The sequence below is a fragment of the Heterodontus francisci genome, chromosome 6, assembly GCF_036365525.1.
Source record: "Heterodontus francisci isolate sHetFra1 chromosome 6, sHetFra1.hap1, whole genome shotgun sequence".
NCBI lineage: Eukaryota > Metazoa > Chordata > Chondrichthyes > Heterodontiformes > Heterodontidae > Heterodontus > Heterodontus francisci.
This window is the reverse complement of record NC_090376.1, coordinates 98,283,761-98,310,545: the sequence shown is the minus strand read 5'-3', so window position 1 is coordinate 98,310,545 and position 26,785 is coordinate 98,283,761. Positions and strand designations below refer to the sequence as shown.

Here is a 26,785-nt window from a genome sequence, read left to right as displayed (position 1 = left end):
TGTCCGAGGCCCAACCTTCAGATCCTTCATCAATGACCTTCCCTCCATCATAAGGTCAGAAGTGGGGATGTTTGCTGATGATTGCACAGTGTCCATTTGCAACTCATCAGATACTGAAGCAGTCTACGCCCACATGCAGCAAGACCTGGACAATATTCAGGCTTGGGCTGATAAGTGGCAAATAGGATTCACGACAACCAAGTGCCAGACTGTTACGACCAGGTGAGAAAGGTGTCTGAGGGTCTTTCTCAGCTGGTCTTATCATAACAGGGTTTAATTTTTGAACACACCATGTTTTGAGCTCCCCCTTGGTGAATTATTGTTCACCACTTTCCAATTATAAGGCAAAGAAATGAGCACAAACAGGTCTTCTTAGGTTTAAAGAAGAAAAGTGAAATTTATTAAAATATAACTTGAACTCTAATTCAGTTAACGCCTCCAGATACATGCCACGCCCCACGCTAGCATGCATACGGGATAGGCACATGCAAACAGAGACAGAAAAGAGAAGAAAAAAATAAGTGAGCGGTTTGAGGCAATATCAGAAGAGTTTCTTGTTACTGTGCTTTAAGCTTACTATAGTCCTTTTGTCAGTAGTTCTTGCTTGTAGGTAATTCTTGTTTTTCGTTGGTGGCAAGTATTCTTCTTAAACCTTGTTCACTGTCGGAGACTTTTCTCTCTTGGGGTTCCTGTGTCTTCAACGGGTCTTTAGTTCCGTGAGAAACAGATGGGAGCAAGCAGGAGAAAGATGTTCTCATCCAGGAGCAAAGAGCTTTCTCAGTTCAAATTCTCTGTGGTAAGTTCAAATTCAAAAAACTCCAACAGCCAGTTCATCATGTGACTAAACTGGTCTGACCACGTCTGTTTGTGTATTCGGTCATCTTAGCAGTTAACCGGGAATGCTAGCCTCTTCACCTTCAATATCTGGTAATCAAAGGTCCATTGTGGATTAAATTGGAGCAGGGAGTGGCCCCTTTGTCCTTTCCAAGCACTGTCTGTTACTATGCAAATATCTTTCCAGTCAAGGGTCTGTTTTAAAAAAAAACAAGTTCTTTCTTTACTCCAATAACAGTTTAATAATCAATGTTCATGTGGCAAAATTAATGTCTCATTCTTGGCATACGGGGGCCTGCATGACACAGACAATGACCATCTCCAACTAAAGAGAATCCAATCAACTCCCGTTGATATTCAATGGCATTACTGAATCCTCCACCATCAACATCCTGGGGGTTATCATTGACCAGAAACTTAACTGGACCAACCATTCAAATACTGTGGCTACAAGAGCAGGTCAGAGGCTTGGAATTCAATGGCAGTAACTCATCTCTTGACTCCCCAAAGACTGTCCACAATCTACAAGGCAAGTTAGGAGTGTGGTGAAATAATCTCTATTTGCCTGGATGAGTGCAGCTCCAACAACACTCAAGAAGCTCAACATTATCCAGGTCAAAGCAGCCCGCTTGATCAGCACCTCACCCACCACCTAAAATATTCACTCCCTCCACCACCAGTGCGTACCATGTACAAGATGCACTGCAGCAACTCATCAAGTCTCCTTCAACAGCATGTTCCAGACCCGTGACCTCTACCACCTAGAAGGATAAGGGCAGCAGATGCACGGGAACACCACCACCTTACAAGTTTCCCTTCAAGTCACACTTCATCGTGTCTTGGACCTATATTGCCATTCCTTCACTGTCACTGGGTCAAAAATCGAGAACTCCCTTCCTAACAGCACTGTGGGTGTACCTACACCAGATGAACTGCAAAAGTTCAAGAAGGTGGCTCACCAACACCTTCTCGATGGCAATTAGGGATGGGCAACAAATACTGACCTTGTCAGCGACACTCACATCCCAAAAAGCAATAAAAATATCTAACAACCACTATGATATCGGACCCATATGGTAGGCAGCAGAGCAATTAATTTGCACACATCAAGCAGCCATAAACAGCAATGTGAAAATGGCCAAATAATCTTTTTGGGCTGTTGATTGAGAGATAAATATTGGCCAGCAATAGTGCTATGCAATCATTTATGTCCACCTGGCAGAACCTAAGTTTAATATCTCATTCAAAAGATGGCACCTCTGACAGTGCAGAACTCCTTCAGCACTCAAGCCTTCTTAGGCATTAAAGTGCAAAATAAAGTAAAATTTGACCTTGAACAACCTGTTAAATAACTCCTGTGCATTCTCTCTGTGGATTTGAAAACTTCAAAGTATAATTTTATATGCTTTTACAAATTATTTTGTGTATTACATTTGTTCACTGTGTCATGATGACCCTCACCTGCCTGGAATGAGGCATATTAATTTTGTCATATGAACATTGATTTTAAACTGTTGCTGGAGTGAAGAAAGGACTTGTTAAAATCATCACCAAACACTTGGCTGGAAAAACATTTGCATACTAACAGCAGCGCTTGGAGAGACAAAGGACTATTCCCTGGTCCACTTAACCCAAAATGGACTTTGATCACCAGACACTGAAGGTGAGGAAGCTCACATTCTAGGATGACTGCTAAAATGGCAGAATCCACAAATTGAAGTGATCAAACCAGCTAATCACAAGACTAACCTGCTGGGCAACCTGGGTTTTTTTGAATTGTGCCACAGAGAAAGAGGCAGAAGGTAGTTGAAACTGAAGCTGGAGCAAGGAAACTTCTCTCTCTCTCTCTCTCGCTTTCTCCCAAGCCACCGGACCACGGAAGACACATTATCCTCAAGAGAGAAAAGACTCCGACCTCAAAACAAGTTGATACGTGCATTTGGCCCCAACTAATGCAAGTCTGACCGGCAACCAAAGACTTCACAGCAAACTCAAAGGACAGTAAAGTAGAAAACAATCTATTGCCTCAAACTTTGCCCCTTTATTCTTTTCTACTATTCAGTTCTACCTGCGTGTATTTATGGCGTATGCATGCTAGCATGGTCGCGTCACATATTCGCAGTTGTTAACTGGGTTAGAGTTTAGGATAAATAAACTACAACTACCACCTTTCTTGTTTAATCTAAGAAAAACTGTCTGAATTGATTTCTTTGCCTTACAATTGGAAAGTGAACAAAGATTCAGTAAGGGGGAGCTAAACCAGGTATTTTTTTTAAAAATTAAACCCTGTTATGGTTAAATCAAGCAAAGGCTGAGAGGGAACCCCTAGACCCGTCACCTGGTTGTAACAACTGTTTTGAACATCTGATATGGATTATGGCTCCGGCACTAGGACTGTCTATGGAGGAGTTGAGGAAAATGGCTGAGCAGTGTGGGATCACTGTACATGGCAAGGCTAGCAAGTCTGAACTCCTAAGACTAGCAGCTAACCATTTTCCCCTTGAATCTGAAGAAGCAAAAACAGGGTTAGAAGCAGACTCCGACAGGGTATTGTTAGCAAAGATACAATTGGAACAAAGGAAAACTTGAGTTAGAAGACAGGTAAAGAGAAAGGGAAAGAGAAAGACAGAAGAGAGAGAAAGAAACAGCCTTCCAGAAGGAACGTGAAGAAAAAGAGGAGAGAGAAAGAATATTCTGGAAGGAATGCGAAGAGAGAGAGCTGAAGCGGCTTGAGTTAATTAGGAGGCGACAGAGTAACCCCAGTGAAAGCATGGCCAATATGGAGGAGCGTAATTCAGGGCTGGGTACAAAATTGTTCAAACTAGCTCAACGAATCCCAAAATTCAATGAGGAAGATGTAGAAGTATTTTTTGTGTCTTTTGAGAAATTGGCAAGGAAGCTAAAATGGCCAGCTGAGACCTTATCTCTTTTACTACAAAGCAAACTAACCGGAAAAGCCCATGAGGTTTATTCCCTGTTGCCAGATGAGAGTTCATAAAATCATGAACTGAGAAAAAGTGCTATCCTCAGGGCATATGAATTAGTACCCAAAGCCTATCGCCAAAAGTTTAGAGCCCTCAAGAAGCAAGCTAATCAAACCTATCTGGAGCTTGCAAGAAGCAAGCAGCTGGCTTTTGACCAGTGGCTGAGGGCTCTTAAATAACAGCTCAGCGATGAAAATTTCAGAGAAGTAATTATGTTACAGGAATTTAAACACTCTCTCCCATACTCCACAAAGACCCATGGAGAGCAGCAGTGGGTTCAGAGAACCTGGAAAGCGGCCGCTCTGGCTGATGAGTTTGCTTTAATTTATAAGTCAGTTTCCCCAGGGGAAAACCTTTCCCAGTCACCCCCACAAGTCCAAAAAGGACAAAGGGTCGGAAGGTGATAGGAGCCCAAGCAGTCTTGGGAGAGAAAGAAAGCCAGGAGAAACAGGGGGCCCTCCTCTAGCCAAAAAGGAAGGTGCTATGAGCAGTAAGAGTGAGACCCAGACACCTTCCATTATAATAAAGCAGGGCATTTAAAAGCTGACTGCTGGAAATGAAAGGGAAAACCTGTAGGGTTAATCAGGGCACACCTGTTCAACGAAGAAGTGAACCTGATGGAAAGCCCAGCAGAACAAGCTGTGGCTTTAACTGCAGTAAAAATGACACCCAGGAAGCTTACGGCTGCAAGTGCAGGAACATTTAATAGGATTCCTGAAGATTATCAAGGTTTTTTGTTTGAAGGGAAAGTAACCCCACACCCCTCAAGTGGGTCAAGCAAGTCCATAGTAATTCTCAGGGATACAGGGGCCACTAGATCCCTTTTACAGGGAAAAGGTCTGGCATTTTCCCCAGCGAGTGCAGTGAACACCAGAACGGTGATGAATGGTACTGGAGGACAGTATATGCCTGCACCTGTACACGGTGTGCAACTGCACTGCGACCTAGTTTTGGGACAGGTGACTGTAGGGAGTGTCCCTAGTTTGCCTGTGGACGGGGTTGAACTGGTCCGAGCTAATGATCTGGTGGGGGTGAAGGTGGTAGCCCCCAGTAGTGAAAGAAAGACCGCAGGAGGTCAGAGAGACAGGGCAGTGGCAGGAGACAGTCCCCTGCAGTTTCCCTGAATGTGAAATGGATCAGGCTATGATAAAACCAGCTCCCCCAGGGGAGACTGAATTGGCACTGCAGGCAGATGACCAGGTCTGTCTGTCTGAGACTTTCTTTGGAAAGTCAGGAGACCCAGAGAATGTCTTAAATAGATTTTCCCTAGCTGAGGCTCAGCGAGCTGACCCAGTATTGCGAGAGTTAGCACAGGCTGCCCAGTCTGAAAGTGAAGCAGAGGGAGTCCCTGATTGCTACTATTTAAACAATGAGGTACTGATGAGGAATTGAAGTTCTCCTCACAGACCCGAGAGCAAGGAGTGGACAGTGGTTCACTAGTTAGTGCCGCAGAGGTACCGAAGAGAAAAAGTAAGAAGGGCCCATGAGACTAAAGTGACTGTATATGTCGGTATACGAAAGACCAAAGTCCGCTTAAGACAGCAGTTTGACTGGCCAAAACTCCACAAAGATGTGGGTGCAGTACTGCAGCAGTTGCCACATGTGCCAGGTTCAGGGGAGACCCCAACCTACAGTGAAATCTGCACCCCTAATTCCTGTACCGGTGTTAGGAGGACCCTCCAGCAGAGGGCTGGTGAACTGTAAGGGACACCCGCCGAGAAAAAAAGGGACAGGCAGGCGCAAGGCTGGCAAAAGGTGAGTCAGGGAAGGGGAAAAGGTGATCGAGAGAGCAGGTTAAAGGAAGTCCGGGAGGAATCCCGAATGAAAACCCCTACCGTCCTGTCAGCCAACCCCGAAAAATTTGAAATGTTAGACCCCCACATCCAGCTACGTAAATGCAGACACTAGAAGCACCTCAGCAGAGTTGTTAACAGCATTTACAGTAACTTACAGAGACAAGGAAGGACCTCTAAGGGGCAGAGAAACCATAAAGGTGATGCCTCACCTAGTCGAAGTGCCACATGGGAGTGCAGTAGAGTCTGCACAAATACCTGCAAGCAGGAGTGTCCTCTCGGACAAAGGGGATATTAGCAAAGAATCCTCCCCCACAGTGAGAAAAAAAAGAGAACCACGCATTCCCCTTAAGTCAAAAGCCTTTGTATGACTCAGCAAAGCACTGAAGGAAAGTTCAGGATAGACACGCCCTCTCCTAAAAAAAAATTACAACACAGGGCTAATTAAACCTAACCATCTCAAAGACCCTAGGCAGCCATGGAAATGGGCATACTGAAGAAAAACATCCCCCCCAAAAAACACATGTTCATCGGGATGCCAAAAAAGGGGCAATTACAGCAGCACTGCTACTTAGAAAAAACAGCCTGTAATAAGTTTTAGCATTTAAGTATGAGTGGGAATGAATGGGAGAAAAGATGTTTTTTTTTGTTATATTTTCTCTCGACCCTTTTAATGAAATGTGCTTTTCTCAAATCGCATTTCATTCCACTGGGTGTGCTGGTGTCATGTTAGACACCCACCTGCCAAGGATGAGGCATATTAATTTTGTCATATGAACACTGATTTGAAAACTGTTGCTGAAGTGAAGAAAGGATTTGTTTAAAAAATCACCAGGCCCTTGGCTGGAAATACATTTGCATATTAACAGCCAGTGCTTGGACGGACAAAGGGTCTATTCCCTGTTCCAATTTAACCTACAATGGACTTTGAGCACCAGGTATTGAGAGTAAGACGACACATTCCAGGGTCGGCGAAGACCAGAGATTCCACAAAGAGACATGGTCAGACCAGCTAGTCACATGACTAGGCAACCTGGGTTGGCAACCTGGGTTTTTCTGAATTGTACAAACAGTTTGAACTCGGAGTGTCTGTTTGCTCCTGTACCTCTCCTGGCTGACTCGCCACAGCCTCTCCTGTCTGCTCCCATCTTTTTCTCACGGAACTCCAAATCCACTGAAGACACATGAACCACAAGAGAGAAAAGTCTCCTACAGCGAACAAGGTTTCAGAAGAATACTGGCCCCAACGAAAAGCAAGATCTATCTACAATCAAGGACTCTACAGTGAGCTTGAAGATCTGTAACAAAAACCCTCTTCAGAGATTGCCTCAAACTTTTCCACTTTATTTCTTCTGCTTTGTTCTGTCTCTATTTGCATGCGTGTATTGCGTATGAATGCTAGCGTGGGCGCGTCGTGTGTATATAGGCGTTAACCGAATTAGAGTTTAAGTTCAAGTTTAATAAATTTCAACCTTTCTTCTTTAAACCTAAGAAAACCTGTTTGTGCTGGTTTCTTTGCCTTATAAGTGGAAAGCAGTGAACAAAGATTCACCAACGGGGAGCTAAAAACACCATGTCTAAAAATTAAACCCTGTTACGGTAAGGCCAGGTGAAGGCTGAGAGGGAACCCAGGATCCCTTTCTTACCTGGTCGTTACACTATTATCAGAATTTTCTTTTAGAAATGTCTCTATGAACTAAACTAAATAAAACCATGCATATTCTTGTTTCGTTTATTTTCAGCAAAATGAATGCATCAGAACTAAAATGTCTGTCAGGTTTAAAGCATGTCTGTAAATAGAACAATAGACTTCATTAATATACGGAGCTTCCTCCATGATTTCAAATTGTTCATAAATAATCAAACCTCAACACTGAAAACAGGGTGTTTTATTCCCTCCAATCTTCATCAGCTTTTCTTGATATTGATACAATGATTCTCTACAATGAATGAAAACATCCTGAACAGCTGCCGTCGAAAGCAAAAATAGGAGAAAAGAGTAAAACCAAAACCTGCAAAGGAAAAGGAAACAAAATGGGGCACGGTTTACAGTCTGAAATTGTTAAACTCAATATTGAGTCCGGAGGTCTGTAAAGCGCCAAATCAAAAGATGAGTTGTTGTTCCTCAAGGTTGTGTTGAACTTCTTTGGAAAACTACAGGAAGCTGAGGCAGAGCGTGAGAACAAGGTAGAGAATTAAAATGACAAGTGAAATGACATCTAAAACTACAGGTGATCAAGCATTCAGATATTTTAGTGATGCTATAGGGGCTGCTGTCCTAGCTTCCCTCTGAGAATAGGAGCTTCCACATGTACTCAATATTCTGCCGAAGTGAGGTCTGGTTACCTCTGTATACAAATACCAAACCATTGATATCATTCTGGAATCTACAGCTATCCTCTTCACTGTCAACTACACGGCCAATTTTTGTGTCATCAGCAAATTTCCCAATCATGCCTCCCACATTTAAGTCCAAATCATTAATATATACCACAAACAGCAAGGGATCCAATACTGAGCCCTGTGGAATGCCACTGAAAACAACTTTCCATTTGCAAAAACATCCGTCAACTACTACACTTTGTTTCATGTCACTGAGTCAGTTTTGGATCCAACTTGCCACATTCCCCTGCATCCCATGGGCTTTCAATTTACTCTCCCTAATAATTCAGTATTAGCTAACTGGATTGTAAGAGGCTCAAATTGAGAATTGTCGACGCCTCCTTCTGCCTCATCCTCACTATCACTTTCATCCTTCCCTGTAATTACTACCTGACATATCTATGCTTGCTTATCCTCCTCCCGATGACAGTGGCAGCAGTGTGTACCATCTACAAGATGCACTGCAGCAACGCACCACAGCTCCTTAGACAGCACCACCAAACCCATGACCTCCACCACCTCGAAGGACAAGGGCAGCAAATGCTTGGGAACAAACACCACCACCTGCAAGTTCCCCTCCAAGCCACACATCATCCTGATTTGGAACTATATCAACGTTACTTCACTGGCGCCCGGTCAAGATCCTGGAACTCGTTTCCTAACAGCACTGGAGGTGGACCTATCCCACATGGACTGCAGCAAGAAGGCAGCTCACCACCACCTTCTGAAGGGCAATTAGGGATGGGCAATAAATGTAGGTCTAGCCAGCGACGCCCACATCCCAGGAATGAATATCAAAAAAAGAGTTCGGAACACTGGTTACTACTTGGTTCATTAGTCTCTGAAAAGTGGCTGGGGAATTTTTTAGCTCGAATGGCATCACTTGGCATTGGAAAAGACCCCCTAGTGTGACAAAGGCCAATATTTCTTTAGCTCAGGATGTTAAAGGAGCCTGCCAGTATCCCTTCAACAAATCGATTTTTATAAGAAACGTAGCACTGCCCACTCTATCAATACAATTTACCAAGCGAGGAACTGGGTAGGAGTCTGCCTTTGTTACTGCATTAACCATTCTGTTGTCTATGCAGAATCGAGTTGAACCGTCAGGTTTAGGCACTAACACTACTGGGGAACTCCAGCTGCTTTGATTGGGTTCAATTAGGTGGTTTTCCAACAAGTATTGGATTTCTGCATTTACCTGGGCCTGTTTCTCTGGCTGTAAGCAATAGGAATGTTGTTTTATAGAAAAGGATTCCCCTATATCTACATCATGAATGGCTGAGGTTGTACCATCCAGATTTGCCCGACAGACTCCTTCAAATGCTGTGAATAGCCTTGTTAGGTCTTTTCGTTATTCTACATCTAAAGATGAAAACATAGTGTCTAACAGAACCATAGAACAATTATGGCACAGAAGCTGGCCATTCAGCCCATCATGTCCATGCCAGCCGAAAAAACTGGCCACCCAATCTAATCCCACCTTCCAGCACCTGGTCCATAGCCTCGCAGGTTACAGCACTTCAGGTACATGTCGAGGTACCTTTTAAATGTGTTGAGGGTTTCTGCCTCCACCACCATTCCTGGCAGTAATTTCCAGACACCCACCACCCTCTGGGTGAAAACATTTTTCCTCATCTCCCCTCTAATCCTTCTACCCATCACCTTAAATCTGTGCCCCCTAGTAATTGAGCTCTGCGCAAGGGTAAAGAGGTCCTTCCTCTCCACTCTATCTCGGCCCCTCAATTTTGTACACCTCAATTAAGTCAGCCCTCAGCCTCCTCTGTTCTAAGGAAAACAACCCAAGCCTATTCACTCTTTCCTCATTGCTTCAACTTTCAAGCCCCAGCAATATTCTTGTAAATCGCCTCTGCACTCTCTCCAGAGCAATTATGTCCTTCCTGTAATGTGGTGACCAGAACTGTGCACAATACTCCAGTTGTGGCCTAATCAGCGTTTTATACAGTTCCAGCATTACATCCCTGTTTTTGCATTCTATACCTCGGACAATAAACGAAAGCATTCCATGTGCCTTCTTCACCACTCCATCTACCTGTCCTGCCACTTTCAGGGACCTGTGGACATGCATGCCAAGGTCTCTCACTTCTGCTGTCCCTCTCAATATCCTCCCATTTTTTGTGTAGTCCCTTGCTTTGTTTGCCCTCCCCAAATGCATTACTTCACACTTCTCTGGACTGAATTCCATTTGCCACTTTTTCACCCCTTATGCTGCATTTCTCCTGAGATGCTCCTCGAAGGCCTGCCAGATTAATTCTCTAACCTGCCTGAAAAGAACTGCTCCAGAAAAGATCCCAGTGTTCTCGGATGCCAAACTGTATGTCATTTTGGGACACAGCATATCTCATCCGTTTTCTTCAAGAATTTACAAGTATTTGGCCAAAGTATTTTTTTGGGGTCTTTTTTTTTGTAAAAGAGCTCTGCAGAGAGAATTTCTTTCCTTTTTGTCTTTAACCCTTGTGTGTGTGTGTAAGTGTTGGTGGATGGGGTATTTAAAAAGGGAACTTTCATATTTCAATCAGTGTGTTAATGCTTTGCTTCGTTACTGAATAAGTCTTGTTTGAAATAAACTGATAGTTTTGTTGTTTATTAAAGAAACTTGGTTGGTGTATTTTATTCTGGGATAAAGAGTAGAGGTATAAGATTGACCATATCGGTAACTGGGTAAACATTTAAATATATGTTGTGACCTGTGAAGAAGTGGAACTGGAAAAGACGGTGCATTCTTCATGCCTCAGTCATAACAAAGTGAATTAATTTAGCAATTTTAAGGTGATTTCTTAATTAATTTTGTTTTAATTTCTTGTTGCCATTGGGTTATCTCTAATTACTTACCTGGCTCTGCTGCACCAATATTGGCATTTGTGTTTTTTTGATGGGAATCCCTCTATCCAAGGTGCTTGGATGAAGGAAAGGAGAACCAATGCAGAATGCCGTGCAGGCCAGGTGCACGAGAAATATTCTTTGCCTATGTATTCCCTTGTCCTCACTTTCCACCCCACCAGCCTCCATATCCAAAGGATCATCCTCCGCCATTTTCGCCACCTCCAGCACGATGCCACTACCAGTCGCATCTTCCCCTCCCTTCCCCTGTCAGCATTCCGAAGGGATCGTTCCCTCCACGACACCCTGGTCCACTCCTCCATTACCCCCACCACCTCGTCCCCGTCCCAGGGCACCTTCCCTTGCGATCGCAGGAGGTGTAATACCTGCCCATTTACCTCCTCTCTCCTCACTATCCCAGGCCCCAAACACTCCTTTCAAGTGAAGCAGCGATTTACTTGTACTTCTTTCAATGTAGTATACTGTATTCGCTGCTCACAGTGTGGTCTCCTCTACATTGGGGAGACCAAACGCAGACTGGGTGACCGCTTTGCCGAACACCTCCGCTCAGTCCGCAAGCAGGACCCTGAGCTTCCGGTTGCTTGCCAGTTCAACATTCCCCCGTACTCTCATGCTCACATCTCTGTCCTGGGATTGCTGCAGTGTTCCAGTGAACATCAATGTAAGCTCGAGGCACAGCATCTCATTTACCGATTCGGCACACTACAGCCTGCCGGACTGAACATTGAGTTCAATCATTTCAGAGCATGACGGGCTCCCCATTTTACTTTTATTTTCAGTTATTTTTTTCTTTTTCCTTTTTTTATATATATTCTTTTGTGTTTATTTTATTGCACCTTAGTTTGTTCAGTTTGCTTACCCACTGTTCTTTTCATGTTTGTACTTGCGGCTGTTCAATTTTCAGTCCGTTAACACCCTTTCTGTACTAATGCTTTGTCTTTCAACACACCATTAACATATCTTTGCTCCATGACCTTTTGGTCAGCTATTCTGTGACCTTGTCCTATCTACACCTTCTCCTTTGTTATCTCTTGCCCCACCCCCACTTTACTTGCTCATAACCTTTTACATTTCTAATATTTGCCAGTTCTGATGAAGGGACACTGACCTGAAACGTTAACTCTGCTTCTCTCTCCACAGATGCTGCCAGACCTGCTGAGTATTTCCAGCATTTCTTGTTATTATTCTATATAAATATGCCCAGGCTGTCTCTAGAGGTTCCGAAATTTCTGTCGATAAGCTTCAGGGACCAACTTATTAGTAGCGAGAATAGCCTTTTTTGCCATCTCTTAATCTGCAGAAACCTCCTCAGAAAGCATGGCATAAACTTCATGAGCTCTGCCCATCAATCTGCTTTGCATAAGCAGTGTCCAGCTTTCCTTCGGCCACTTCATCTGTCTGGCTATCTTTTCAAAAGAAATGAAAAATGCCTCTACGTCCCTTTCCTCAAACTGAGGGAGCACAAATCCAAACAGCTCTCTCCATTGGGTACTGGGCTGGAGTCAGATCATTCCTCACCAATTTTTTTCCTGGTGTCAAGTCCACTCTTTTGTCTTCATTCCAGCTTCATTAATTTGAATTCCCTTCCTTCTCTTTCTCTTTGAAATGCTCTTTCTTTTTTTCCTTTCCTCTCTTTCAAGTTCAAGTTTCTTTATAAGGGTCCAATGATTAATTTCTTGGATGATAAGGCTGTCCTATGAGGAGAGATTGAGTAGAATAGGTCTATATTCTCTGAAGTTTTGAAGAATTAGAGGTGATCTCAGTTAAATGTATAAAATTCTCATGAGGGCTTAACAGGGTAAATGCTGGGAGGCTGTTTTCACTGGCTGGAGAGTCTGGAACTAAGGGTCATGGTCTTGCGATAAGGGGTCAGCGATTCCGGACTGAGATAAGGAGAAATTGCTTCACTCAAAAGGTTGTGAATCTTTGTAGTTCTCCACCCCAAAGGCTGTGGATGTTCAGTTGATCAATATATTCAAGACTGAGATTTTTGGGCACTAAGAGAATTAAGGGATATGGATGAGGCAGCAAAGTGGAGTTAATAGAGCAATTCAGCCATGATCTTATTGAATGGCAGAGCAGGGTCGAGGATTCGTATGGACTATTCCTGCTCCTATTTCTTATGTCCTTATTGCAAATGTTTTTAAATAGGCTTCTTCACTGTATTTTGGGAAATTTTCTGCTCCATGTTATTATTTATTTAGCAAAGGGGAGATCTCAATTTAAGTAAATCATAGAGATTTATGGAACAGAATGAGGCCATTCAGCCCACCGTTTCTGTGGTGGCTAACAAAGAGCTAGCCAGCCTAATCCCAATGAGATCACACCTTATTCTTCTAAACAGAGAATAAAGGCCAATTCTACTCAATTTCTCCTCACAGGATAATCCTATCATCCCAGAAATCAAGTCTCTAAGATAGGTATGTCCTTCTTCAGGTAAGGAGATCAAAACTATCCACAGTTCCCCAGGTCTGGTCTTATCAAAACCCTGCACAATTATAGCAACACTTCCTTATTCCTGTACTTCAACCCCTGTGCAATAAAGGCCAACAGGCCATTTGCCTTCCTCAATGTTTGCTGTACTGCATGTCAAATTTCTGTGATTCAAATACAAGGCAGCTGGCTGCTCCATGGGAGCCTTGATGGCAACATGCATGCAGTGAATGACATCTTGCACCTGGGGGTATCCAGTGATGGCCCACAGCTCGATGGCCTCCTCTGCCTGATTGTCATGGTCGGTCCAGTAATGCACATAGTCACCGGCCCTCCTGAGCAGGGCATTGATCACCTCCTTGATGCAGCAGTAGGCGGCTGCCTGGCAGACCCCACACATGTTCCCGGTGGTTCCTTGAAAAGAACCAGAGGCATAGAAATTGAGTGCCACTGTGACCTTTAAGGTCACAGCCATTGGGTGTCCACCAAAGCCCATGGGTCGCAGCTCGTCCTGCAACATGGTGCATAAGGCGCTGATGGCCTCCCTGAAGAGCCGCATATCTATCGATCTCTGTCTTGAACATGCTCAATGATTGAACTTGCTTCCACAGCTCTCTGGGGTAGAGAATTACAAAGATTCACCACCCTCAGTGAAGACATTCCTCCTCATCTCAGCCTTAAACGGCCTACCCCTTATTCTGAGACTACGTCCCTGGTTCTAGACTCACCAGCCAAGGGAAACATCCTATCCATATCTACCCTGCCCCGCCCTGTACGAATTTTTAAAGTTTCAATAAGATCACCTCTCATTCTTCTAAACACTAAAGAATACAGGCCCAGTTTCCTCCATCTCTCCTCATATGACAATCCTGCCAATCCAGGGATTAGTCTGGTGAACCTCCGTTGCACTCCCTCTATAGCAAGTATATCCTTCCTTAGATAAGGAGACCAAAACTGTACACAATACTCCAGCTGCGATCTCACCAAGGCTCCATACAATTGCAGCAAGACATTTTTGCTCCGGTCCTCAAATCCCCTGGTGATAAAGGCCAACATACTAGATGCTTTCTTAATTGCTTGCTCCACCTGCATGCTAGCTTTTAGTGACTCATGAACAAGGACACCCAGGTCCCTTTGGACATCAACATTTCTCAACCTCTCACCATTTAAGAAATACTCTGTTCTTTCTATCAAAGTGGATAACTTTACACTTATTCACATTATATTCCATCATGCTCTTGCCCATTCACTTAGCCTGTCCAAGTCTGCTTGAATCCTCCTTGCATCGTCCTCACAACTTACATTCCCACCTAGTTTTGTGTCATCAGCAAATGTGGAAATATTACATTTGGTCCCCACGTCCAAATCATTTATATAGATTGTGAACAGCTGAAGCCCCAGCACTGATCCTTGCGGTACCCCACTAGTAACAGCCTCCCATCCTGAGATGATTCATTTATTCCTATTTACTCTCTGTTTTCTGTCTGTTAACCAATTCTCAATCCATAGCAGGATATTGCTCCCAATCCCATGTGCTTTAATTTTGTTTATGAACCTCCTGTGTGGGACCTCATCAAAAGCCTTCTGAAAATCCAAATACACCACATCCACTGGTTCTCCTTTATCTATGCTACAAGTAACATCCTCAAAATAACTCCAACAGGTTTGTCAAACATGATTTCCCTTTCATATCAATGGACTCTGTCCATTCATATCATTATTTTTCAAGTGTCTAGTTATCACATCCTTTAGAATAGATTCTAACATTTTCCCCACGACTGACATCAAACTAACAGGTCTGTAGTTCCCCGTTTTTCTCTCTTCTTTCTTAAATAGTGGGGTTACATTTGCTACTTTCCAGTCTGCAGAAACCTTTCCAGAATACACAGAATTTTGACAGATAACCACCAATGCATCCATTATCTCTATAGCCACCTCCTTCAAAAGACTGGGATGTAGCTCATGTGGTCCAGGGGATTTATCAACCTTCAATCCAGTTAATTTTTTGAGTACTACCTCTTTATTCATGCTATTTTTTTTCCATTCCTCATTTTCATAAGTCCCTTGGTTCCCTAGTATTTCTGGGAGATTTTCTGTATCTTCCTCTGTGCAGACAGACACAAAATAATTGTTTAGTTTCTCCGTCATTTCCCTATTCTCCATTATAAACTCTCATCTCTCCGCCTGAAATGGGCCCACATTTGCCCTTGCTAATCTGTTCCTTTTCACATATCTAAAGAAGCTTTTACAGTGCGCCTTTATTTCTCTCTAGCTTGCATTCATATTCTTGTTTCCCTTTCTTTATCACTTTCTTTCTCATCCTCTGCTGGATTCCAAATTGCTCGCAATCCTCAGGCTTACCACTTTTTCTGGCAACCTTATATGCCACTTCCTTTGATCTAATGGTAATTTTTAACTTCTTTTGTTAGCCACGGTTGATTCACCTTTTCTGTTGGGTTTTTGAGTCTTAGAGGAATGTATATTTGTTGTAGACCATGTAATACTTCTTTAAATACTAGCCATTGCCTGGCTACTTTCAAATCTTTTAGTGTATTTTCCCAAACTACTATAGCCAACTTGCGCTTCATACATTCATAGTTTCCTTTGTTCAGATTTAAGATTTGTTCAGAATGAACGATATCACTTTCAAACTTTGTGTAAAATTCTATCATATTACGGTCATTATTTCCCAAAGGTTCCTTTACAGCAAGGTTATTAATTAGCCTTATCTCACTACATAATACGAAATCTAAAATAGCCCGGTCCCCAGTTGGTTTTTCATCATACTGCTCCAGAAACCCAATCTTGTACACACTCCAAGAATTCATCCCCCACAGCATTAATTCTAATACTATCCTTAATCTCTTTAGTAAGACACAGATGAATAACTTTTCTTGTAGAGTTTTTATTTCTCAACGGAATGCTTATTCATAGAGATTTCTTCAAAAGTTCATCACCGCTTATCTATCGCCATACCTTTTAGTCTAATTTCCCAGTCAATTTGCCCCTCATATCTATGTAACTGGTTCTTGTTAAGTTTAATACTCTAGCTTAGGACTTATGTATGGCCCTCTCGAAATCAATGTGAAAGTTTATCATATTATGACAACTCTTCTCCAGAGGATCCCTTATGCGATTACTAATTAACCCTGTCTCATTACACAAAACATAATCTAAAATAGCCTCTTCCCTAGCTGGTTCTATAATGCATTGTTCTAAAGCCCCCCAGAATTATTGCACTGCCTTTGCTAAAAGCTCCTCCTATTTCTTGATTAGTAGACTTTCCAATGGTAAAGCTGTTCGGGGGCCTAAAAACTACTCCCACCAGTGTTTTCTGCCCCTTACTATTACATATCTCAAGCCACACTGATTATACGTTGTGTTTTGCTGAGCCAAGATCCTTCCTCATTGTGACTCTGATGTCATCTTTTATTATCAGAGCTCCCACCCTCCTTTTCCATTTTGCCTGTCCTTTCAAAAAATTCATCGACCCTGTATTATTTAATTCGCAACCGTGGTCACCCTACAACACATCTCCATAATGGCTATTAGATCAAATCCATTTATCTCCATTTGTGCTACTTCTTCATCTATCTTGTTATGAATGTTGTGTGCATTCAGATAAAGCGACTTTAATTTAAACTTATCATTTTCGCTGATTTGACTATATTCACTGATGCATTACCATTAAATTCTTCGACCCTTCCTGTCACACTCGGCTTATCTTTATCCAAATTGCTACGCTGCTCTACAGTCTTGACTTTTGTCTTCAATTTTCCCTCACTTGAACTTACCCCCCATCCCCCACCTTTTTAGTTTAAAACCTTCAATTCACCAGATCACTAGTCCCAGCCTGGTTTAAGTGGAGACCGTCCCAATGGAATAGCTCCCTCTTTCTCCAGTACAGATGTCAGAACCCCATGATTCAAAACACCTATTCCCCCATACCACTCTTTGAGCTGGCATTCAACTCTCTGATCTGTTTGGGCCTATGCCAATGTGTGTGCCTCAGGTAATACTCCAGAGATTATTACCTTTGAACTTGTGCTTATTAATTTGGACCCAAGTTGCTCAAACTCCCTCAGCAGAACCTCAGTCGTCACTTTGCCTCGGTCTTGGTATCAACTTGGCCACAACAGTTGGATCCTCCCTCTCCTCTTTCCAAGTTCCTCTCTCAGCACAAGGAGACGTCCTTAAGCATTGTACCAGACAAGCAACACATCTTTGAACTCCAGGTCACAAGCAGAGAACAGTATCTATCCCCCTGACTATACAGTCTCCTACCACATTCCTTTTTATTCCTTCCATTTGAAAGGCCTCCTGTAACATGGTGTGGTGGTCAGTTTGCCCATTCACCTTACAGACTTTGCCTTCATGCACACAGGCAGTAAGAATTGAGTACCTGTTGGATAAGGGCAAAAACCAAGGCCCCCTCAATACTTCACATGGCATTCCCTGCCCTGCCTGGCTCATAGTCACACACTCCTGTCCATGACCATGAACCAGACCTGTACCACTTCCTAACCGTCTCCTGGAACAAAGTGCCCAGGTAACTCACCCACTCCCTGACGGTCCACAATATCAGTACCTTGGACACCAGCTCAACAATTCTGAGCTGAAGTTCAAGTTGCAGAAACTTACTGCAGGTGTGGTTGTTCTGGATCACAATGCTCTCCACAAACTCTCATGTGGCAACTGCAGCACACCACCTGCACTGCTATCCCTATATAACCTTATATTTAAGTAATTCATGAAAAGTATATGAATGTAAATCAACAGAACTTCTACTTTTTTATGCTTTTTAACTAATTACTTGATCGAGTTTAAGTTACAGGTAGATTAAATCAAATATTTACCTGTAACACAGACCGCTATAAGTAACAGAGGCAAGAGGCAACACTTCCTTCCTCCTCTGCACCAAATTCCCACTCTAACTAAATTCCCAACTTTACCACTTTATTTACGACCAATAGCAGGGCGTTGGTGGCTCAGTGGTAGAATTCTCGCCTGCCATGCGGGGGAACCGGGTTCCATTCCCAGTCAATACAGAGCTCATGTTCGTGTCAGAAGGAGTGTGTACAGTATTGGTGTCTTTGAGTTTAGAAGAATGAGCGGGGATCTCATAGAAACCTACAAAATTTGAACAGGACCGGACAGACTAGATGCAGAAAGGATGTTCCCGATGACGGGGGAGTCCAAGACCAGGGGGCACAGTCTAAGGAGACGGGGTAAGCCATTTAGGACTGAGATGAAGAGGATTTCTTCACCCAGAGAGTGATGAACCTGTGGAATTCTCTACCACAGAAAGCAGTTGAGGCCAAAGCATTAAATATATTCAAGAAAGAGTTAGATATAGTTCTTAGGGCTCAAGGGATACGGGGAGAAAGCGGGAACAGGGTACTGAGTTTGGATGATCAGCCATGATCGTATTGAATGGCTGTGCAGACTCGAAAGGCCAAATGGCCGACTCCTGCTCCCCTTTTTCTGTGTTTCTAATCTGTATGACCACAGATCAGCCATGATCTAATAGAGTGGCTCAATGATAGCCTACTCCTCTTGCTCTGTTTTTTGTCTCCTTATGCACTAATAATCCATGTAGCTTGTTAGAATGCTTTAATATGATTTGAATGGTCAATCTGCCTCAGCATCCTTTGGCTTAGGCTTTTAGCATTATAGGAACAGTTTAGGAAACAGAAAGCTTAATCTTGAATCTATGTCCGAACAATGGAGATTTGCAAAAGGATTTGCAAAAGGCCTGGTAAACAAAAGCAAAATACTACAGATGCTGGAAATCTGAAATAAAAACAGAAAATGCTGGAAACATTCAGCATGTCATTCAGCATCTTTGGAGAGAAACATATTAGCATTACAGGTCGATGACTTTTCATCAAAACCCTTTGTTGGAATGGTAACCACAGGAAAAATTCTATAACATTTACTTTTCTTTCATATTCATTGTAATATGTACTTGTTTTGTTCCGTTTTATTTTGCTTTCTATTCACCTGTGTCAAAAGTCCATATTTTTGGTTGGTTTTATTCCTTTTGCTTCTTTTTCTTCCTTCCACATCATTTTCATCTTTATCCCCTCATCCTTTTTCCTTCCAGAAAACTTCTATTTCATTCAACTATTACTTTGTCATTTCTTATTCACCATTTGTTTTATTCTCATTTGCCAACTTTCTGTATTTTGTTGTATGCACTTCGTAATTATTGTTTTGCAGTCTTTATTACGAATTTGCCCCAAAATTCCTCAGAATGCAATCAAGGCAGTTGCTCTCAGATTATGCCCACTAGTGCTATCTCTGGTGTTTAACCCCAGCAGTTTGCAGGGTCAGTGGGAGGGCGCCCAATTATCATGGTCCAGATAAGCATAAATGTGACTTCAGACTCGCCATCTGCCATAAAAACAAAGTGCTGGAAACAGCAGCTCAGTGGAAAGGAAAGCAAGTTAACGTTTCAGGTCTGTGATCTTTCATCAGAACTGGGAAAATGTAAAAATGTAACAGGTTCTGAGTAAGTGAAAGGGGGGAAAGGTGCAAAGAAAAGCAAAAAAGTCTGTGATAGGGTGGAGGGCAAGAAAGATTAAATGACAAAAGAGTTAGCAATGCAGGGCGAAAGGGAGTGTAAATAGGACAAGTAAAGAAACAAAAGATGTGTTTAGAGGCAATGTGAATGGCAAGATCCTGAATAGCTGTTGTCTGAATGTGAGGTAGAGGAAATATGAGAGAAACGAGAAAAAGAAACAGCCAAGCAAAACAAAATGGGGGCTGAGGTTATGATCTTAAATTGTTGAACTCAATTGATTGGTTGGTGAGTATTTCTCTTATTCTCTCTCTACACTAGGGCATTCATTCGAATTAGGAGCAGGGAGATTAATAACCTCAACCAGGGTGAATACAACAGTGAGTGAATTAATAAGGCTTGTAGCACAGAGCAGGTCTAGAGGCATTAATTAAAATTAATGGTTTAAACAAGGTACCAACTAACTTCTAAAAGAGGAAATACAATTTATTTTTTTTAAGGTCATGGATGGGCAGCTGCGACCTTTTGCCTGAAATTCCTGTGCTGTGTGGGAACTCTAGGACAACTCTTCATGTGTCTTGGGCGATCACGTGTGTAGGAAGTGTCTCCAGCTGCTTCAGCTTGAGCTCAGGATTTCCAAGCTTGAGCTCAGGATTTCCAAGCTTGAGCTCAGGATTTCCGAGCTTGAGGGGCATCTGGAGCCACTGTGGAAGATCAGGGAGCAGGAGAGTTTCCTGGATCGTACTTTCCAGAAGGTGGTCATCCCACAAGCAATAACAGTACAGGATACGAGATAGGTGCCATCTGGAAGAGAAGGAAGAGGGGACTTGAATTACCTAAATATCGACTGGGATAATTTTAGAGTAAAGGGAAAGGAGGGGGAGGAATTTCTGAAATGTGTTCAGGAGAACTTCCTTGATCACTATGTTCTTGGCCCAACTAGAAAGGAGACATTACTGGATCCGGTGCTGGGCAAGGAGATGGGCCAAGTGGATCAAGTGTCTGTGGGGGAACACCTGGGTAACAGTGATCATCGTATCATAAGGTTTAGAATCATAATGCAGAAAACCAAGGAATTATATAAGGTAGAACGGCTAAATTGGAAGATGGCTAATTTAAATGCATTGAGTCGGGATCTAGCCAGGATAAAATGGAACCAAAGAGTGACAGGAAAAACTGTAACAGAACAAAAGGGTGATTTTTGAGGAGGAGAACCTTCAGGTACAGGCTAGGTACATTCCAACAATGGAGAAAGGTAGGGGAACCAAAAACAGGTTTCCTTGGATGACTAGGGAGATCAGATTATGATGAAACAAAAATAGAGTGCATGATGCATGTCAGGTGAATTCTTCAATTGAGAACCAGGCCAAATACAATAAGTTAAGAGTGGAGGTGCAGAGAAAAATAATACTGGCAAAGAGAGAATATGAGAATAGAATGACAGTCAATGTAAAAGGGAACCCAAAAATCACCTACCAGCATGTAAATAGGAAGCGAGTAGTGAAAGGTGGAGGAGGGCCTATTAGGGACAAAAAGGGTAATATATGCTTACAGGCACAAGGCGAGGCTAGAATACTTCATGATTACTTTGTATTGGTGCTTAAGAGGAATCTGATAAAATAGCAGTAGAAGCAGAGAGAGTAGAAGCAATGGATAGGGTAAAAATTGAGGAAAAGGAAGACATGTTGGAAGCGCTAGTATGGAAGGAAGTATCAAGAGAACAGATGTGACAGACGCAGAAATGGGGAAAATGTAATAACAGTCCTTACAGGAAGTGGGGTGTGGCAAAGTTGGCTGTGCAAGTCAGTGGCATGATTGTGAATATTAGTTGACAGCCAATCCCCAGAAATGGAGACAGAGAAGTCAAGGAAGGGGAGGGAAGAGTCGAAGATGAACCAAGTGAAGGTAAGAGAAGGGTGGAAATCGGAAGCAAAAGTCAATGACATTTTCCAGTTCTGGCGAAGAGCAGGTAAGAGCACCAATACAGTCATCAATGTACTGGAAAAGGAGGTAAAGGAGGGGGTCTGAGTAGGACTGGAACAAAGAATTTTCCACATATCCCACAAAAAGGCAGGCACAGCTAAGACCCATGCAGGTATCCATAGCAACACCTTTTATTTGAGCGAAGTGAGTGGAGTTGAAGGAGAAGTTGTTCTATGTGATAATAAGTTCAGCCAGGTGGAGGATGGTGGTGGTGGATGAGATTTGTTGGGCCTCCGTTCAAGTAAGAAGCAGCGAGCTCTCAGCCATTTTAATGGGGGATGGAGGTGTAGAGGGATTGGATGTCCATGGTGAAAAGGAGACTGTTAGGGACAGGAAACTGGAACTGAAAGTGACGAGGGCATCGAAACAGTCACTGATGTTGGTGGGAAGAGATAAGACATCACTGTTGCTTGCCTGTCTATGTCTACTGGAAATTCCAAACTTATTCCTTTATGAAGGGGATTGCCCAGGCCCTTGGTCCCAATCATGGCCTTATCTGTTTCCCCTTAAAAATGTCGCCTCTTCTCAATCCAGGCTACTTGCAATGCGTGAACATCACTAGTGAACACGACACACACCCTTACGAGACTGGTATAGCTCCACTCACTCAATGTACCAGCAGTCACAACAAATGATGGCTTTAATCTCAAATGATACGCAGGAGGAGGAACTTCTGGCTTAAGCAGTCCCAACCACTGTCATAGCCCCGTGGACATCACTTCCTTATAAGTGACAAACAGAGGTTCAGTCTTTAATAAGGCACTGAGAAAATTCCAAGAAATGGCAGAGACCTCTTGTCGTTTTCCTGGGAATTCTGCGAGTCACCCACTAGATTCTCAGCAAATATAGGCCTGGCAGGTAACCTGGACCGGCTCAATCCTTGCCAAATTTCAGGGCCTCTGGCTTTTGTCCTTAAAATGGTGACATATCAAGAGCCTGATCCTAGACTTTTCCCTTGGTCTGTCCAAGTTCATTTTTGGCCTCACTTAAATCATTTACTACTTTTATTTCATTAACAGATTCTTGTAGTCTTCCAGATATGCATGGGCACCTGTTTTTTTTGGGTCCTCTAAATTTCCCTCACCTATTTTTGATTCTCCAGTAAGTCAGATCTTTCTTGACCTACCATTATACCTTTTCTTTCTCAACTAATTCTTAGGTGACCTTCTGACCTCCCCTTCCCTCTCCATTTATTGCTCTTTCTTTCTCATATCTGCCTCCGAAAACAGCAAGCATCCTGGCTGCCTTATGCCCCATGTGCAATGCACAAGAAGTGACATCTACTGTGTGCACAGGAAAAATAAATTAACAAAGTTCCGTGAGGCAGCATTTGAAGTCCCAAGAATCACAATTCTGGTGATGAAGGAGCACAGAAACAGAATGAAAACACTGACTGCTTGCTCAAAACATAAATGATTGACAATTATGTCAAGAAAATTTAACCCTTCCAAAATATAGGCATTAAAAAGTACTGTTACAAAAATACTGAAATGCATATGCATAAAGATTAGTGTTTTCCAATGACTCAACTTGATACTGTTACAGCCAGTAGTGCGACTATGATTCCAATCTTGCGATCTCAGCTGTGGTGGTCAAGTTGTAATGTTGATTCACTGAAATGCTATCAAATGGCACCACCAGCAATCAAAGCTGAGTCTCCAGCTTACCTGCACCATGCAAGACTAATTTGATCAGCTGTCAGCCATACAGTAATCTTTCAGTAGCTGAGGGTGAGAAGTCAGATACTCCTCACCATTCTTTTAAATCATATTGTAACTGAAGCTGTGGAGAACCTTACATATACTTTCCCCTGCACAGACAGGCCAAAAACAAACAATGGCGCAATGTATTCACACAGCTCAGGATTTGTATTATACAGCTTTATTGAACTTATTCATGTCCATTTTTTCCTCACTACCAAGCAATGCTTCTCTCTGTTCCTTTTGCATGCTGCTTCTTCAAATCACATTTCATGATCACATGTGCAAAAGCTGCAAATTACAAACTTTACAGTGGGAACCAAAAATGCGATTTGAAGAGGACGCAGACAGAGTGAGTTCGAAACAGAGAGATTCCATCCGATCATAAATACTTTGGAATTCAGGCCAAACAATTTAACCTCACTGGTGGGAAAGCCTTCAGAAACAATAATTCCAGGCAAAACTAACAGTCACTTGGACAAATGTGGATTAATTAAGGAAAACCAGCATGGATTTGGTAAGGGAAAATTGCAGTTAACTAACTCGCTTGAATTTTTTGATGAGGTTAACAGCGTAGGTTGATGAATGTAATGTAGCTGATGTGGTGTACATGGACTCCCAAAAGGCATTTGATAAAATGTCACATAACAGGCTTGCCAGCAAAGTGAAAGCCCATGGAATAAAAGGGACAGTAGCAGCATGGATACAAAAGTGTCTGACTGACAGGCAATATAGTGATGAGCTCTAGTTTTCCAAACTGGAGAAAGGTATAGAGTAGCGTTCCCCAGGAGTCGGTGTTAGGTCCCCTGCTTTGTTTGATATATAGTAATGAACAAGACTGAGGTGTGCAGGGTACAATTTCAAAATTTGCAGATGACACGAACCTTGGAAGTATTGTGCCCTGTGAGGAGGATAGTGATAGACTTCAAGAGATGATAGACAGGCTGGTGGAATAGGCTTACAAAGGGCAGATTAAATTTAATACAGAGAAATGTGAAGTAATTAATTTGGGAGGAAGAACAAGGAGAGGAAACTTAAGATAAAGGGTACAATTCTAAAGGGGGTATATGTGCACAAATCGTTGAAGATGGCAGGGCAGGTTGAGAAAGCGGTTAATAAAGCATATGGGATCCTGGGCTTTATAAATAGAAACATAGAGTACAAAAGCAAGGGAGTTATGACAAACCTGCATAAAATACTGATTCAGTCTCAACTGGAGAATTGTGTCCAGTTCTGGACACCACACCTTAGGAAGGATGCGAAAGCGGGTGCAGAAAAGATTTACAAAAATGGCTCCAGGGGTGAGGAACTTCAGTTACATAGATAGATTGGAGAAGCTGGGACTGTTCTTGTTGGAGAAGAGAAGATTAAGAGGAGATTTGATAGAGGTGTTCAAAATCATGAAGGGTCTGGACAGAGTAGACAGGGAGAAACTCCGTTGGCAGAAGGAATGAAAAGCAGAGAACTGATTTAAGGAGATTGGCAAAAGAAGCAATGGTACCATGAGGAAAATCCTTTTTAATCAGTGAGTGGTTAGGATCTGGAATGCAGTGCCTGAGAGCGTGGTGGAGGCAAATTCAATCATGGTTTTCAAAATGGAATTAGATAATTATCTGAAGAGAAAATTTTGCAGGGATATGGGATGAGGTGAGTTGCTCTTACAGAGAGCCGGCACAGACATGACGGGCAGAATGGCCTCCTTTTGTGCTATAACCAATCTATGATTAATACTAAATGGTGATTTTAGTCTAAGGTTATGTCCCATCACTGTGATGCATACAGTGATTTAGAAAGATCAGGAGTTTGGTATCCCATACTGTTTCCAGTGCATTGTCCAATGGCAAATAAGGTTCATTGTTTGCCCTGGGACCTGTTATATTAGGCACTTCAAGAGTACGGTCTTGTTTTAGTTCATAGGAACTGTGTGTTTGCCAATGGATGCTAACTTTTGTGTTGAGTGCAAGTAAAAAACAGCCAGCCAGAGTAGTAAGAACAACATTTCATGAAAATATTTCTTTCAATTATACCAAGATACAATTCCTTCATAGATCTTGCACACCTAACCTAAAGGTACGACACCTCTGTTCATCCTTCCTCAGCAATCGATATTCTGGGGCTGTCCCTATTTTCTGATCTCAGTTGGAACTCCTACATCTGCAAGCGGCCTCTAAGAAGCACAACCTCCTTTGTCTTGCTGAACACTCTTCCCTCTATAAATTGCGTCGTTCCAAGACTTCAACATGCTCACATAAATGGGAAGTGGTTTTACTGTTGTGACATATAGAGTGCCGACACCCGAAACTGGCATGAGGCCAATACCTCAGCAAGCAGCCCAGTTGGACAATTTCACCTGTCTCCCATGACTGGAGACCTGTCTCTGGGGCAATGACTAGCTCACTAATATAAAAATGCAGTGAACAAAAAAAACTGACCGTCTGCCTCAAAGTGGGTGCAGCACATCAAATTAATGTAGTGCAGATTCACTTCAAATCCTTTATAAATGATCCAAAGAATGCTAGACGGCTAAGTGCAACGTCAGCCTCATTTCTAAAAAAGACAATATTCTCCACTGCACTCGACAGCATTTCTATTCTCCAATTCCAGTCCAATCAACCAATCACCAGTTGATCTGCAGGAACTTTTGGGGAGAATTTTTCCTTTACTTCTTCCCTCCATTTCAAGAGGAACCTGGCCTAAGCACAGTGCTTCAACACAACACAAATGATAACGGATACTCAGTCCAATGGGGGAAATTAAATTTGCAGCCATTAGTTAGAAATGCATGACGTTATGCTTTAACATGTTGCCCCATGTCGGTTTAAATTGCATTTTAAATTAAATATAGCTACAGAAGCCACAATATATTTAAAGGTTTTAAAAACAATGCACAAAGTCCAAATTGCCGTCAGAGATGGATGTGATAAAATAGCTATGGGTCAACAAATGTAAGTATGAGTTGTCACGAACATACATTTGCTAAATTTCATCAGCTAGAAATTAATGTAGTGCAGATTCACTTCAAATCCTTTATAAATGGTCCAAAGAATTCGAGACAGCTAAGTGCAACGCCAGCCTCATTTCTAAAAAAGACAATATTCTCCACTGCACTCCACAGCATTTCTATTCTCCAGTTGTTCAGCTCAGGTCTTTCATGATGGAATTAGTCCAATCACAGACAGTCTTTATTGTAAATGCCTCACTGGGATACAGCAGAAACAAGAACTTGCTGCACTTTTGACCCTTTGCAGGTATCTTTGAGAAATGACCTTGATCACTCCTTCAGTTAAACTTGAA

General features: G+C 42.5%; 1 protein-coding gene across 1 annotated transcript in view; it reads right to left on the bottom strand.

Moving 5' to 3' along the window:
* Window positions 1-26,785, bottom strand: part of LOC137371466 (protein diaphanous homolog 3-like) — a 908,603-nt gene that overhangs the window by 528,647 nt on the left and 353,171 nt on the right. The window lies entirely within an intron of this gene.